The sequence below is a fragment of the Chrysochloris asiatica genome, unplaced genomic scaffold (assembly GCF_000296735.1).
Source record: "Chrysochloris asiatica unplaced genomic scaffold, ChrAsi1.0 scaffold00141, whole genome shotgun sequence".
Classification (NCBI taxonomy): Eukaryota; Metazoa; Chordata; class Mammalia; order Afrosoricida; family Chrysochloridae; genus Chrysochloris; species Chrysochloris asiatica.
In genome coordinates this window covers 1,976,853-1,988,784 of record NW_006408659.1, presented here as the reverse complement: position 1 = coordinate 1,988,784, position 11,932 = coordinate 1,976,853, and the positions used below count along the sequence as shown (strand labels likewise).

Here is an 11,932-nt window from a genome sequence, read left to right as displayed (position 1 = left end):
TTTTATAACAATGAACAATTTATAATTTAATACATTTTTCAAAAGTTTGAAATCTTAATATTCCATTAAAAAGAATGCGATGAATATTTTTTTAATTCCTGTGGAAACAAGAATAAAAACAGCAGTAATATAGAGGCAGTTGTGTGAAGCTAGGCCAACACGGTCAATAAATACCTGGCTTCACTGGGTAAAAGATTAAGATAATAAGTAACTCAAAGTTTCCATGTAATAACTATTTCTTTAGATCCATGTGTAACTAGCATCCTGTATCGTTAGCACTACATTCCAAACAAACAGGAACCAAGTCACTTGGAAACCTGCTGGTCAGCAAGCACTGATTGCTAGAAGACTTTCTTTGTTCTCACACTATAAAAAACCCATTGTTATTAGTATTGTTAAGGGTCCTGAGTTGATTCTGACTTCCAGTGACCCTGTATAGGATTTCGGAGGAGTGGCTGGTAGATTTTGAACTACTAGCCTTTAGGTTCATACTGACCTTGCATACCAGTGCATTTTCCTACAGTGCCACACCAGGACTCCAAAACCCTCATTACTGCCACCATTTGTTTAGAACACTCATTTTGTCCAATTCCTGAATTGTATGGGCAACTACTAAATCTCTAGCATTACCTTAACTTTTTCTCTGCTCTTAGAAATCATTTGATATTTCTTTAAGTGTTTCTATGGATTATATATTACTCTGGAGTATTAAAAATACCACTCATTGAACACTGGCTATGCCGGCACTTCATGCTCTTTACATTAAAAAATCTCATTAAATCTCATGGTATCCCAATGAGGTGACCAGGGATATTCATCCTCCATCTCTTTATTTTCATTTTTTTTTGACTGAGAGTTGTTCTTGGGAGTATTTCCCCAGTATATCTAGCCTGACCCCCATGGGCTCACCAAGCCCCTTTGGCCCAAGAAAGTCCACAGGCAGAGAGACACAATGATTCTTGAGAAATCAGGTCAAAGGTCTGACACCTCCTATACACCAAAGCTGCAGAGTGGACGAAAGGCGTGTGTGAGTGGGGCACCAAGAGTGTTTGAAGCAATGGATTTCTCTTAGCTTTGCACAGCTAGTGAGATTGGGGTGGAAATTCAAATTAGACTGGTTTTTACTAAAAATTAAAGATATAGCAAATACAGCTTCCAGAATGTGCCAAATGTCTGTGCATGTTTCTCATCTTACCTACTCAATAGTAATCTCCTCATAGCTTTGCAAAAAAAAAGCTCTGAAAATTTATTAGGTGGATTACTCAATCAGAAAACATATTAGGAATTTTTTTTTTTTTTCTCTTAGCTGCCCTCTAGTATGGGTGCTACTGATAAAAAAAATATATAAACAAAATAAGCAATAAAGGTTCTGATCACAGAATCAGTGAGAGCTGGATATTTCTTACCCGTTTCAAACATTTTTGTAAATAGGACAGAAAACACAACAGGTACACCAGTGCATTCTGTTTTTGTTAAAACAAACCTTTGTAGATACATTGTTGTTTTGCTCTGCTTGTTGGCTTAAAAAAAATACAAAGGATGGTGTGTGATAAAAAGTTGAAGTGGAAGCCAGCCAGCCTTCCAGATTTCATAAGCTCTGAAATGGGATAAACAGCCCATAAATGGGTCATGAACAACCTTGTCCATTAATCATCCCAGGTCCACTGGATAAGCATGTCAGGAGCCAAGACAGTCAGGAGACTCTATCACAAAGACGATGTGCTTTTCTAAATACAGTTCTCTAAAGTTTTCCAAATTTCGCTTTTGATTTGAATTCACAAACGTTTTGCATTTGTACAGACAATGGACCCCATTCCCAGAGACAGGGCAAGCAGCACAATTCTACCTTGAAATAGCAAATAGGGTCCTTAGTCATCAGACATCCAAGTTTGCATCTCCAGCCATCACTCCTTGTTAATCCCCAATATACACTTAATGATACAACTTGAGTATATTGTAGGTATTTGAAACATAACTGATTCAAAACAGCACTCCTGATTTTTTTTTTTAATCATTCTTCCAAATCTCCCTTATTAACGACACCATCTTCCTCCTAACCTCTAGGTAATGTATTATAAATAATCTTTGGTTACTCTCTTTCTCTCATCTTCCAGATTCAGTCAATACATGAATACTATTGTCTCTTCCTCCAAAATATTTCTGGAGGAATAGCAACCCTTAATCAAAGCCACCATCATCTTACACTGGGTTTACTCCTAATAAAAGCCTCCTGCTTTTCATCCATACATTGTTTGGCTGTTATAACCCATTCTCCACCCAGCAGCAGAGTGGTCCTTTTGAAGTATAAATTAGGTCATGTTACTCATCTGTTTACAATCTTCCAATGCTCGTTATTTCAATAAAAATAACAGCCAAACTCCTTTCCACAATCTATAAGCCCTCATATAGCGTGGACCCTGCTATTTCAGCTATTGATGGTTGCAAAGCATACTGTTTGAAGCAACAAAGATTTATTCTTTCTCATGATGCTATGAGTTGGCTAGATTCAGCTGGCTAATATTCCACCCCATTCAGCATTGGTTGAGTAATTCATATGACTGCATTTGGTTGGGAATTAAACTGGGGCTGGAATACTCAAGATGGTTTTACTCACATGTCTGGCACCTTAACTGGGATGTCTGGAATGCTGAGGACTGGCTGGGTCTCTCCCTCTCATCAAGTCCAAGCATCTTTACCTGGTAGCTGTATCTCCAGAGAGCAGCACAGCAAACTCATTCCCACCGTATGCTGTTGGTCAAAACAATTCACAAGGTCAGTCCACATTCAAGATGAAAAACTACAGACCAGCCTCTTGGCCGGAAGAATGATGTAAGTATACAAAAGTGAGAGGAATTTTTGGCAACATCTTTAGAAATAATCTGCCATGCCTACTAAATGAACAAATTACTTTCAGGATAAAGAAACAATATTCTGCTGATATTCAAGAAAGATGAGACCTGAGAATTTGACATTGGCACCTTGGAAGTCATAGATGCCCTTATTTATCAGCCAGCATTTAACCAGAGAAGAAGAACCAGTAGGAAATACATATTAGTAGATTTATTGCAAGGAATTGGCTTATACAATTATGGAGCCTGGCTAGACAAGTCTGAACTCCATATTCAAGTCATCAGGAACAAAAGATGGGAACTCTTGGGCATGGGCTGAAGCTTGTATATACAGGTAGCTTTTTTCTTGCTACTGACGGAATCTACTCAGATTATCTAGTATAATCTCCCGTACTTAAATTTAACTGATTTAATAACATTTACATTACACCTAGATAAGTATTTGCTTGATTTAACAACTGGGGTCTGTAGTCAAAAGCCTTGCCAAGTTAGCACATCAAAAGACCATCATCTCTCTTGATAGGGACGGGCAACTTAGTCATTGGCTATCTAAAAGAGAGGTGAAGTTATAAAGGCACAAAGTGACTGGCTTACAAGTTTTCAAGAAGGATTTTAGTTTCAAGGGGAAGATAGAATCCCTACTGAATAGTTTTGCTTTTGACTAGATGCGTCTGGTGAAAGGAAATGGAGATAGGATTCATTTGATTTAATAGTGAGTGATTGTTATCATACCTAATTGCAATTGTCACAGTTGTAAAGGTAGAGTAACAAAAAGGGAGGAGTACTTAATCTTACATTCTAGGAACAGAAGACCCTAGGACCATCAAGATAGAAGAACTTGAGTGAAACATGGGACCAGAGAAACAGCAAGACCAAAGCTGGAGGCAGAGGTGATGGCATGAAGAGATTTGAGCAGCTGAGAAGTCTAGACTCATGGAAAGAAAAAGGTTGTGTGCTGGCGGCTAGAAGACCGGCTTTCAGAATGTGCCCTTTGGTTGTTTAAGTGATTATATATCCTTTAGTGTGTGTGTTTTGTACATAAGAGAAGAAAAAAGAAAACGGGGGGTGTCTTGATAAAAGAAACAATCTATGATGGTTTGGGGAGGAGGAGGAAATGATACTACATACAGTAGATGGTAGACACGTGCTGACATAGGTGATGGGGCAGGCAATATACAACTACAACTGGAGGGAGGTTGGCAGAGGAAAGATGGAGGTGGCAGGAGACAGGGAGGAATGCAATGGTTAAAGTGAAAAAAGGTAAATGTTGTTAACTGTTGGTGTATGGAGGGGATTGCAATCATAATAAAGCAAAGTATATGATTTATTGAATGTGAAACTGATGATCTGCCCTGTAAACCATTACTCAATTCACAATAAAAAGTTAAAAAAAAAGACCATCATCTCTCAACAAGACTAGCTTGGATAAAGTGGTAGGGAAATGAGTCTTCAGAACTTTGTAAAAAATGGAATGAGAACATAATGGAATTTTTCTATGAACTTTTTGTATCCCTTTCATAAAAACCCAATAGAAGTGAATGCAAGAGACTGGAAGAGAAATTGGAGCTGGATAACGTATACAATTATCTCCAAGAGCTATGCTACCAATGGAAGTAGAGAAGTGGAGGAGTGACTGGAGGGAAAATTGGGTCCTGGGTTAAGGGGCTGAGGTAGGATAGAAAACAAGCTCATTAGTACAGAGAATGTCGAGGAACTGGAGACCATGGTGTTGGAAAGAAATCTATATGGGTACTGAAACCACCAAGAATAAGTGTGCAGAGGGTGACATTGAGTCCGTAGCTACCATATTCAAAGAATCAGAGCATGAAGCAAGATGGAGATGAAGCGAAACAGTACCTGATTGTATATGTAAGTAATGGAGTTAGAGTCTGAGGATATATACTTCAAAAGGGTTTAGAGAGAATGGTGTAGAAAACAACAATGAGAAACAAGCAGGGCACACACTCCACTTTCAGACCCAGTTTGTTTCCATTTGAGAGGGTTTCAGGGAAAACTTTCCTTTAAGTCATCAATGGACTCTTGGTGACCTCAGACAAAACAGGATTAGATCTTTGTGTTCCATTGGGTTTTCAGTGGTTAATTTTTTTTTTTTTTTCTTTTTTTTAAGTTGATTGGCAGACCTTTCTTCAGAGTCTATCTTAGTCTGGAAACCCTGTTAAAACCTGTTCCGCATCACAGCAATACATAAGTCTCCACTGACAGACTGTACATGAGGGGCACTGGCTGGAAATTGAATTTGGATCTCTAGCATGGAGGGCAAGAATCTTGCAACTGAACCTCCATTGGCCCCACAAGGAAAGCAGTGTCCTGATGTGACATCCAGAACTGAGTTAGAGAAGTCAAGTTCCGAGACAAGGATGAAGATTTAGAGATTTTTGCTGACGAATGACTGATCATGAGTTTAGTAAAATGACGAAGGTGGGAGATGAAGTCAGTAAGGGAATGCTCAGCGTTGTATAAAGATGAGCTCCCTGTGGTGTCTGACATTGATAAGGGACAAAAGACACGTGGTTTCCAGACAGAGGTTGGTGATGAGGCTCTGAATGTTGAGGAGTAGGGAGGGTAGATCAAGGAACACAAAAGAGTTCTGGAGATGTGATTTCACTTTTGCTGATGGGGCTGTAAAATCTAGAAGCAGGAGAATTGTATCCAAGTACTTAATCTCAACAGGCCTCAGTTTCTTGGTCTGAATGATACTTGTGCTGGACAGACTGACCTCTAAGCTGCTTCCAGATATGCAACCCTGCAATTCTAAATCAGTTTTAAAAATAGCTCCATAGCTTCTGCTGAAATCAACTTTTGATTCTCAGAACATTCGCCTTTTGTACCTTCTTGGTGTTTGCCAAAATCACATTCTGGGTTTTTTGGTCTCTTCCCCTGACAAGGTTGTAAGAGAACAAACACATGACATTTTGATACAACAGGCTCCTTTGGAGAACCAAAGGACAACCTTAGGTACAAGCAAAGGTGTTTCTTTTCCCCTGGACTGATGAAAGTACATAAAGGCTCCATGCTCTATTTTATCCACATTTCAGAAAGGTGTATTCAGGAAATTAAAACTTCCTTGCTGCCCTCTCCCCACGATTGTCTCCATGCCTCTTCTCGGCTTCTGTCATCTGACCTAGGCTGAGCATGCAACATAGACAAGTTGATCTTTATGTTTAAAATGTTAAAAACAACAACAACAACAAAAACCACTAGCCACTTCTGTGGTGAAAAGTTAGGCTATCTGCTCCCGCAAAGATTTACAAACATGGAAACCTGATATAGAGTATGAGTCAGAACGACTCAGTGGCACTGGGCTTCTGATATTTGGATTTAAAATGAGAGAGTTTGAAGGACTTGACCTTGTAAATTAACTTTTATTGAGTTTGATTCCAAATGTTTGATTCTAATTCTCACAACATCCTGTGGTAGGCATTACTATCAACTCCATTTTCCAGATAAGGAAACTCAGCATTCAAGGATATGCTTGCTGGAACCAGATTGCATTGGTTGATAACAGCACAGTGAGTATATATAGTGCCTCATAATGTCTTACTTCAGCTAATGCCAACTAATCTGTAAAATGGGTACAGTGACCTTTGAATAAGGATTTGAACTGCAAGGGTTCACTTATATGTGGATTAAAAACAACACCCCTGTAATGCTTAATCATTTCCACATGAGCCTGTTTCTTCATTAAAATGAGTATCACAGTATAACGTGATCTCACCATTGGACCATATTAAATGCTACTATTGGTGCTGGAAATGCTCCCCCAAAGCAGAGAAAAGTCATGACATCACAGGAAACAGTCCACTTGTTTACTATCTACCATAGATTGAAGCCTGCTTCTAAAGTTGCCCACTGTTTCCAGATAAATCAATTCAGGGTAATGGTCATTGTAAAAAAAAAAAAAAATTTTTTTTGTGACGCCATCACTACAACTATACCAACAGGTACAAAGTCCTTGCAGTTTTAGAAAAATCTTTTTTTTTTTTTTTAATCTCCTATTGAAAATACAAAGGAGCTCTGGTAGCGTAGTGGTTACGAATCGGGCTGCGAACCGGAAGGTCAGCAGTTCGAAACTACCAGCTGCTCCGCGGGAGAAAGATGAGGCGATCTGCTCCCGTAAAGATTTACAGCCTCGGAAACCCTATTCAGGGTCGCTATGGGTCGGAACCGACTCGACGGCACTTAACAACAACAAATTGAAAATACAACTTTCATGTGGGTACAGTTTGTAATACATACATATAATATGTTAATCAAATGTTAATGTTAAAGCTTCAAGTCAACCATTGTAGTTGTTAAGTGCTGTGGAGACAGTTTCGACTCATAGTGACCCTGTATTGGGTTTCAGACGAGCAGCTGGTGGGCTTGAACTGCTGACCTTGTAGTTCAAAGTCTAGTACTGATCTTACAGTGTCACACAACAGTAGGATATTAATGGTTAACTTTTGGGGGAGTCAAAAGTTACACTTGGATTTTAAATTGTGGAGTGGGGTTTTCAGTGACTCTTGCTTTGTTCAAAAGTGTTGACTGTATTTCTACCCTGGGCATTCATGGTTGTCATTAGATACACCTGAGGGGACTTAAAAACACACCCCTCTGTGTGTTTCAGGTGGTTCACAGGTAGCACAAATAGTTTGCACTTAACTACAACCTAAAGGCTGTCCACTGGAACCTGCCCAGAGGCATGCACCTGTCCAGCAGTAGTAACTAACACCTTTCAGCCAAGAAAACCCCATGGAGCAGTTCTACTCTGTAACATATGGAGTTGCAATCAATTAGAATCAAGTCTATGGAAAGGAATGTAGACTCCACTAAATGGAAAGTGTAATTTCATTGATGTGAAATGGCCCTATGGAGGCTTAAAAGTTCCCTGGTCTCTGAAACAATTGTCACTTTATAGCTAAGTTTGTAATTGACGCTTGTTGTTTTTCTATGTGGAGTCGGTTCCGACTCATAGCAACCCAGTACAGGCTTCTGAGGCTGTAAATCTCTATGGGAGCAGAAAGCCTCTTAGAAACACAAAATCAAATAGAAGGCCCACAGCTAACCCCAGACTCCGTAGACTAGGCCAGGGCTGCTCCAACCTAAATGAGCTCATGAGTCCCCAGGTCATCTGTTAAAATGTCGGTTCAAATGTTGGAGTCCTGATGTGTTAATGCACTGGACTACAAGGTCGGTGGCTCAAGCTCACCATCTCCTTCTTGGAAACCCTATACAGGGTCACTATGGGTCAAAATTGATTCAGCACCTAACAACAACATTGTAGGGGTCAGAGTCCTGATGTGGCACTGGACTGCTAGGTCGGTGGTTCAAGCTCACCAGTTGCTCCTCAGAAGCTCTATACAAAGTCACTATGAGTCAGAATCGACTTGACAGCATTTGACAACAATGTATGGGTGCAGGGTTGGAGCTTGGGATTTTGGAGTTTCCAGGTGATGTTGATGCTAGAGAGAGAATCCATGGACCACATTTTGGGCTTTGGGCAGTGCATTGTCTTGATAGCCTGAACCATGTACTTTCCAGGGTCTCTGGGGAACCGGGGCTAGCTCTTCCCTCCTGCCAGGTGGTGGAGCCATGGACAGGTATACTCTGTTGTGGTACATGTCCACATTGGGGAATTCTTGCCACCAGGAGTCTGATTCCTTAAGTGCCCTCCAAGGCCTGGCTTGATATGAACGCCTTGCAGCAGACTATCTTCCCAAGACCTGGAGAAAGATCTGTAAGGCTGGGGAGGGGGGGGGGGAGGAAAAAAGAAACACAAAAACAAAAACTGTAGTTATGGATGAAATCAGGACCCCCTAGGAATGATTATACCCTTCTCCTGCTTAGTCATTTTCTTCTCACTTCAGGCTCCCCACTCCCCCTTGGTATTCAGGAACCCACGGCTTCCTCACGTTAGAGATTCGGACGGCACGGGTTTAGGCATTATACATTTATTTTCCATTCACCCTTCTACAACATTCCTTGCCACTGCCTGGGCTCTCAACCTCTTCCTGGCTGTCTACCTTGGTCTCTGTCCTGCTTTAGAGCTCTAGCGAGCACTGTAGCCAAACCCAAGCTCCTAGTCTGCAGCGAAATGCAAACTTTAGAAGAAGAGGGGTTTCTTGCAGCTTTCTACACAGGTCGAATACAACCTGCCCTCCCGCAGGCTTCTTCGTGAAAGGATGCCAAAATGCACTGAGCGCGGGCCAACATTGAGGCCCTAGGTGAGGAGGAGGCGCGGAACAGGGCACTCCTGGGACAGTCCACCGCACAGCCCCACGGGCCCTCAGTGACAAGGGAGGAAGCATTTGTGCCTAGAATAGTATCTGGAGGGAAGGGATAACTTTGCGCTCAAGGTAATTCCCGATTTTTCACTAAGATACCCCCACCCACTAACCAAAGGACCAGCACCGACTTGGTGCCTGCGCCCATCTAATTCCCCTCCAGCCCAGCCATCCGGGGTTCCGGACCATCAAGTCTGGAAATGAGACTATCCATCAGAGGCGGGCTTCCAGGAGCCCCAGTTGGCCCAAGTGCGCCGCCCGGGGCGTCCCCATCTGCGCGCTTTCACAAAATCACCCCGAGGAGCAGCGAGGCGGCGGCCGCCCTAGGCTTCAGACACCCGGGTGACCCTAGTAGGCGCGCGTTGCTTGCAGCGGCTTTGTTGTTCTGGACTCCAGGGCCCTTCTGCGGCTTAGGTTGAGAATCCTTAGGCGGTGGCTACAAACAGGCCGTTTTCGCCCACAACTAGGGGAAAAAAGAAAGAAAGAAGCCGTAGGCTAATTAGAAACACAAAGAACAACCTCCTGTGGAGGCCCAGTTCCTGCCAGAGGCCGGGCGGGGCGGGGGTGTAACAGGGTCGTTGGGAGGGCAGGGGGCACCTCTGGCGAACAGACTTGGTCAAGGCTGGAGTATCTTCAATTCTATTTTGAGTGTTAAAAGCAAACAAAAGAGTTACAGTTGCTATGGAAGGGTAGGGAATCCGAAGGTACGGTTTTCAGACCCTTGATTTGAAATTTAGTGGGTTTTGTTTGGTTTTTAAGGCAGTGGCAATTTAGTGGTGTTTTGTTTGTTTCGAGGGTCACCGTGGCACGTTGCTCAGGCATGAGTCCTCACCGAGTTCTAATTCACCCTTACACTCGGGAGAAGGCAAGCACATCCTTAGCACCTCTTAGGCCCGGCAGCTGCCTCCTGTGACCCTCCAGCTGCCTTGGGCAGCGCACCTGGCTGTTCCCACCAGGAGAGGTCCCGGAGGCAGCGTGGTGCTCCCCGGCAGTCTTTGGGGGTGGAGACTTTCCGCTAAGAGGCAGTCACCGGGTTTGTCCCTGGAGACTCCCATAAAAGTGTAAAATGTTTTTTTCCCTTTAGTTGGTCTTCCAGAAGGAGTAAAGAATGCCATTCCGTCTTGCCCCCATTCCTATACATATATATATATATATATATATACTCAGCACAAAACAGCCCTGGGTCGCCTGGGATCTAGGGTGAGGAAGGAGGAAATGGGAAATGGAGAGTTTCGGTCCCACGTCTCTGCTTGGAGCCTCGCGTAGGAACCGGGGTGTCCCAGGGCGGAAAGGCACTAGCGAGTCCAGCCCCTTCTCACCTTCCTGCTTTCCTTCCCGCACCTGATCAACCCGGAGCGGCAGCCCGTGCGGTGTATTACGGCTCTAGTGTGCCCTTGGAGCCTCTCTGGCAGCTACCTCTGAGCAAAAGATATTGTCAGTTTGGAAAACCTCGCGCGGGGGTCGGGGAAGGTCAAAACACCGACCTGCTGCAAGGATTCCGGCTTGTTCAACGCGCGGTAGCGCAACATCTTTAGTACCTGGAGGCTGGACCTGAGGGCGCTTCGGGAAGCTTTCCCTTCGGTGCGGATACTACACTGGCAGTGTGGAAAAGGAATGAAAAGACTCCATTACTCGCTTATTTTCTTCTTGGTTCTTCGCCTCCCCCTACCCCCACTCCCTAGTGTCCCTGAATATTTCAGGATGGAGGAGGGACCCAAAGAGCCTGTGGCAGAGAGTATCCAGGGTATCACAGCCCACCCTCCAGTCTCCAGGGCAGTGTTTGCCTGGGCTTCTAGGGCCCAAAGCTGCGTGGGGAACCTCTAAAAAAAGTGGCAGGGGATAGGGACGCAAGCTGTTCCAAAGAACTTTTTTTCTCCTATTTCCAATCCTACTGCGCTGTGTGCGGGAACCTCACCAAGGTTGCAGACATTGAGATTTTTCCCAGGCGGAGGACGTCTTGAGCTCAGGCTGTGGGCAGGTAGACATCCGCAGCAGTGCGCATCTCCCTTCTCGCCTAAAGACGTCAGGGTTTGGAGTTCCAGCAGGTTCTGAGCAATTGGGCCCACCTGTCTTTGCTACCCAAAGGTAATGCTGCAGGCCCCAGGCCTTATGCCTTGACCAGCGCACACTTCTGCACGTTGATATATTAAATTTTAATTATGAAATTCCTAGCATTTTTCACGTGAAATAATTGTTCAGATCTAACCCACCAAAGGACATCAATATAAATTATCTTTGGATCCCAACAAATCTGCATGTTCATATGCAGATAATTTCAAATAGATTTTTCTTTAGAAGTTAATTGAGAACAAGAGGACACCAGATTTTAAGAAATTAAATTATCTCAGAATTCAAGTTACAACCACAACTTGTGGCCCATTGAATTAGTTGGTATATCTTGAAGAGAAGATGTCTTCAAAGATTAAAATATTGTCTTAAATGACCCTTACAGAAAGGTGGTTCCCTTCCTCTAAACAATAAAGCTTCCCTTGGCAAGAAAGCAAGGTGAACTGTACTCCATGGCCTAAAAAGTTATGAATTGTAGTCAATGGCAAATTAATTCTGATATGACTTACAACTGACCAAAATGGTTGGCTAAATACTAGTCTAAAAGTTGAGAATAATTTCTTTGATTTAAAATTTTACTTGATTTCCTATCATCCACGTATTCAGAGTGTTCTAAAGACTTTCCCCTCATATATGAAGGCATTTATTCTAAATGAACACATTAAAGGACATTTCTTAAGGATGTAGCATGAACATTCTCAATGAAAGCTCCATTCTTCTGTTGCCTTATTT

General features: G+C 42.8%; 1 pseudogene; it reads right to left on the bottom strand.

Moving 5' to 3' along the window:
- The window catches only part of LOC102822370, an 11,039-nt pseudogene extending 9,620 nt beyond the window's left edge, over nt 1–1,419 (bottom strand).
- Nucleotides 1,420–11,932: the final 10,513 nt, after the last annotated feature.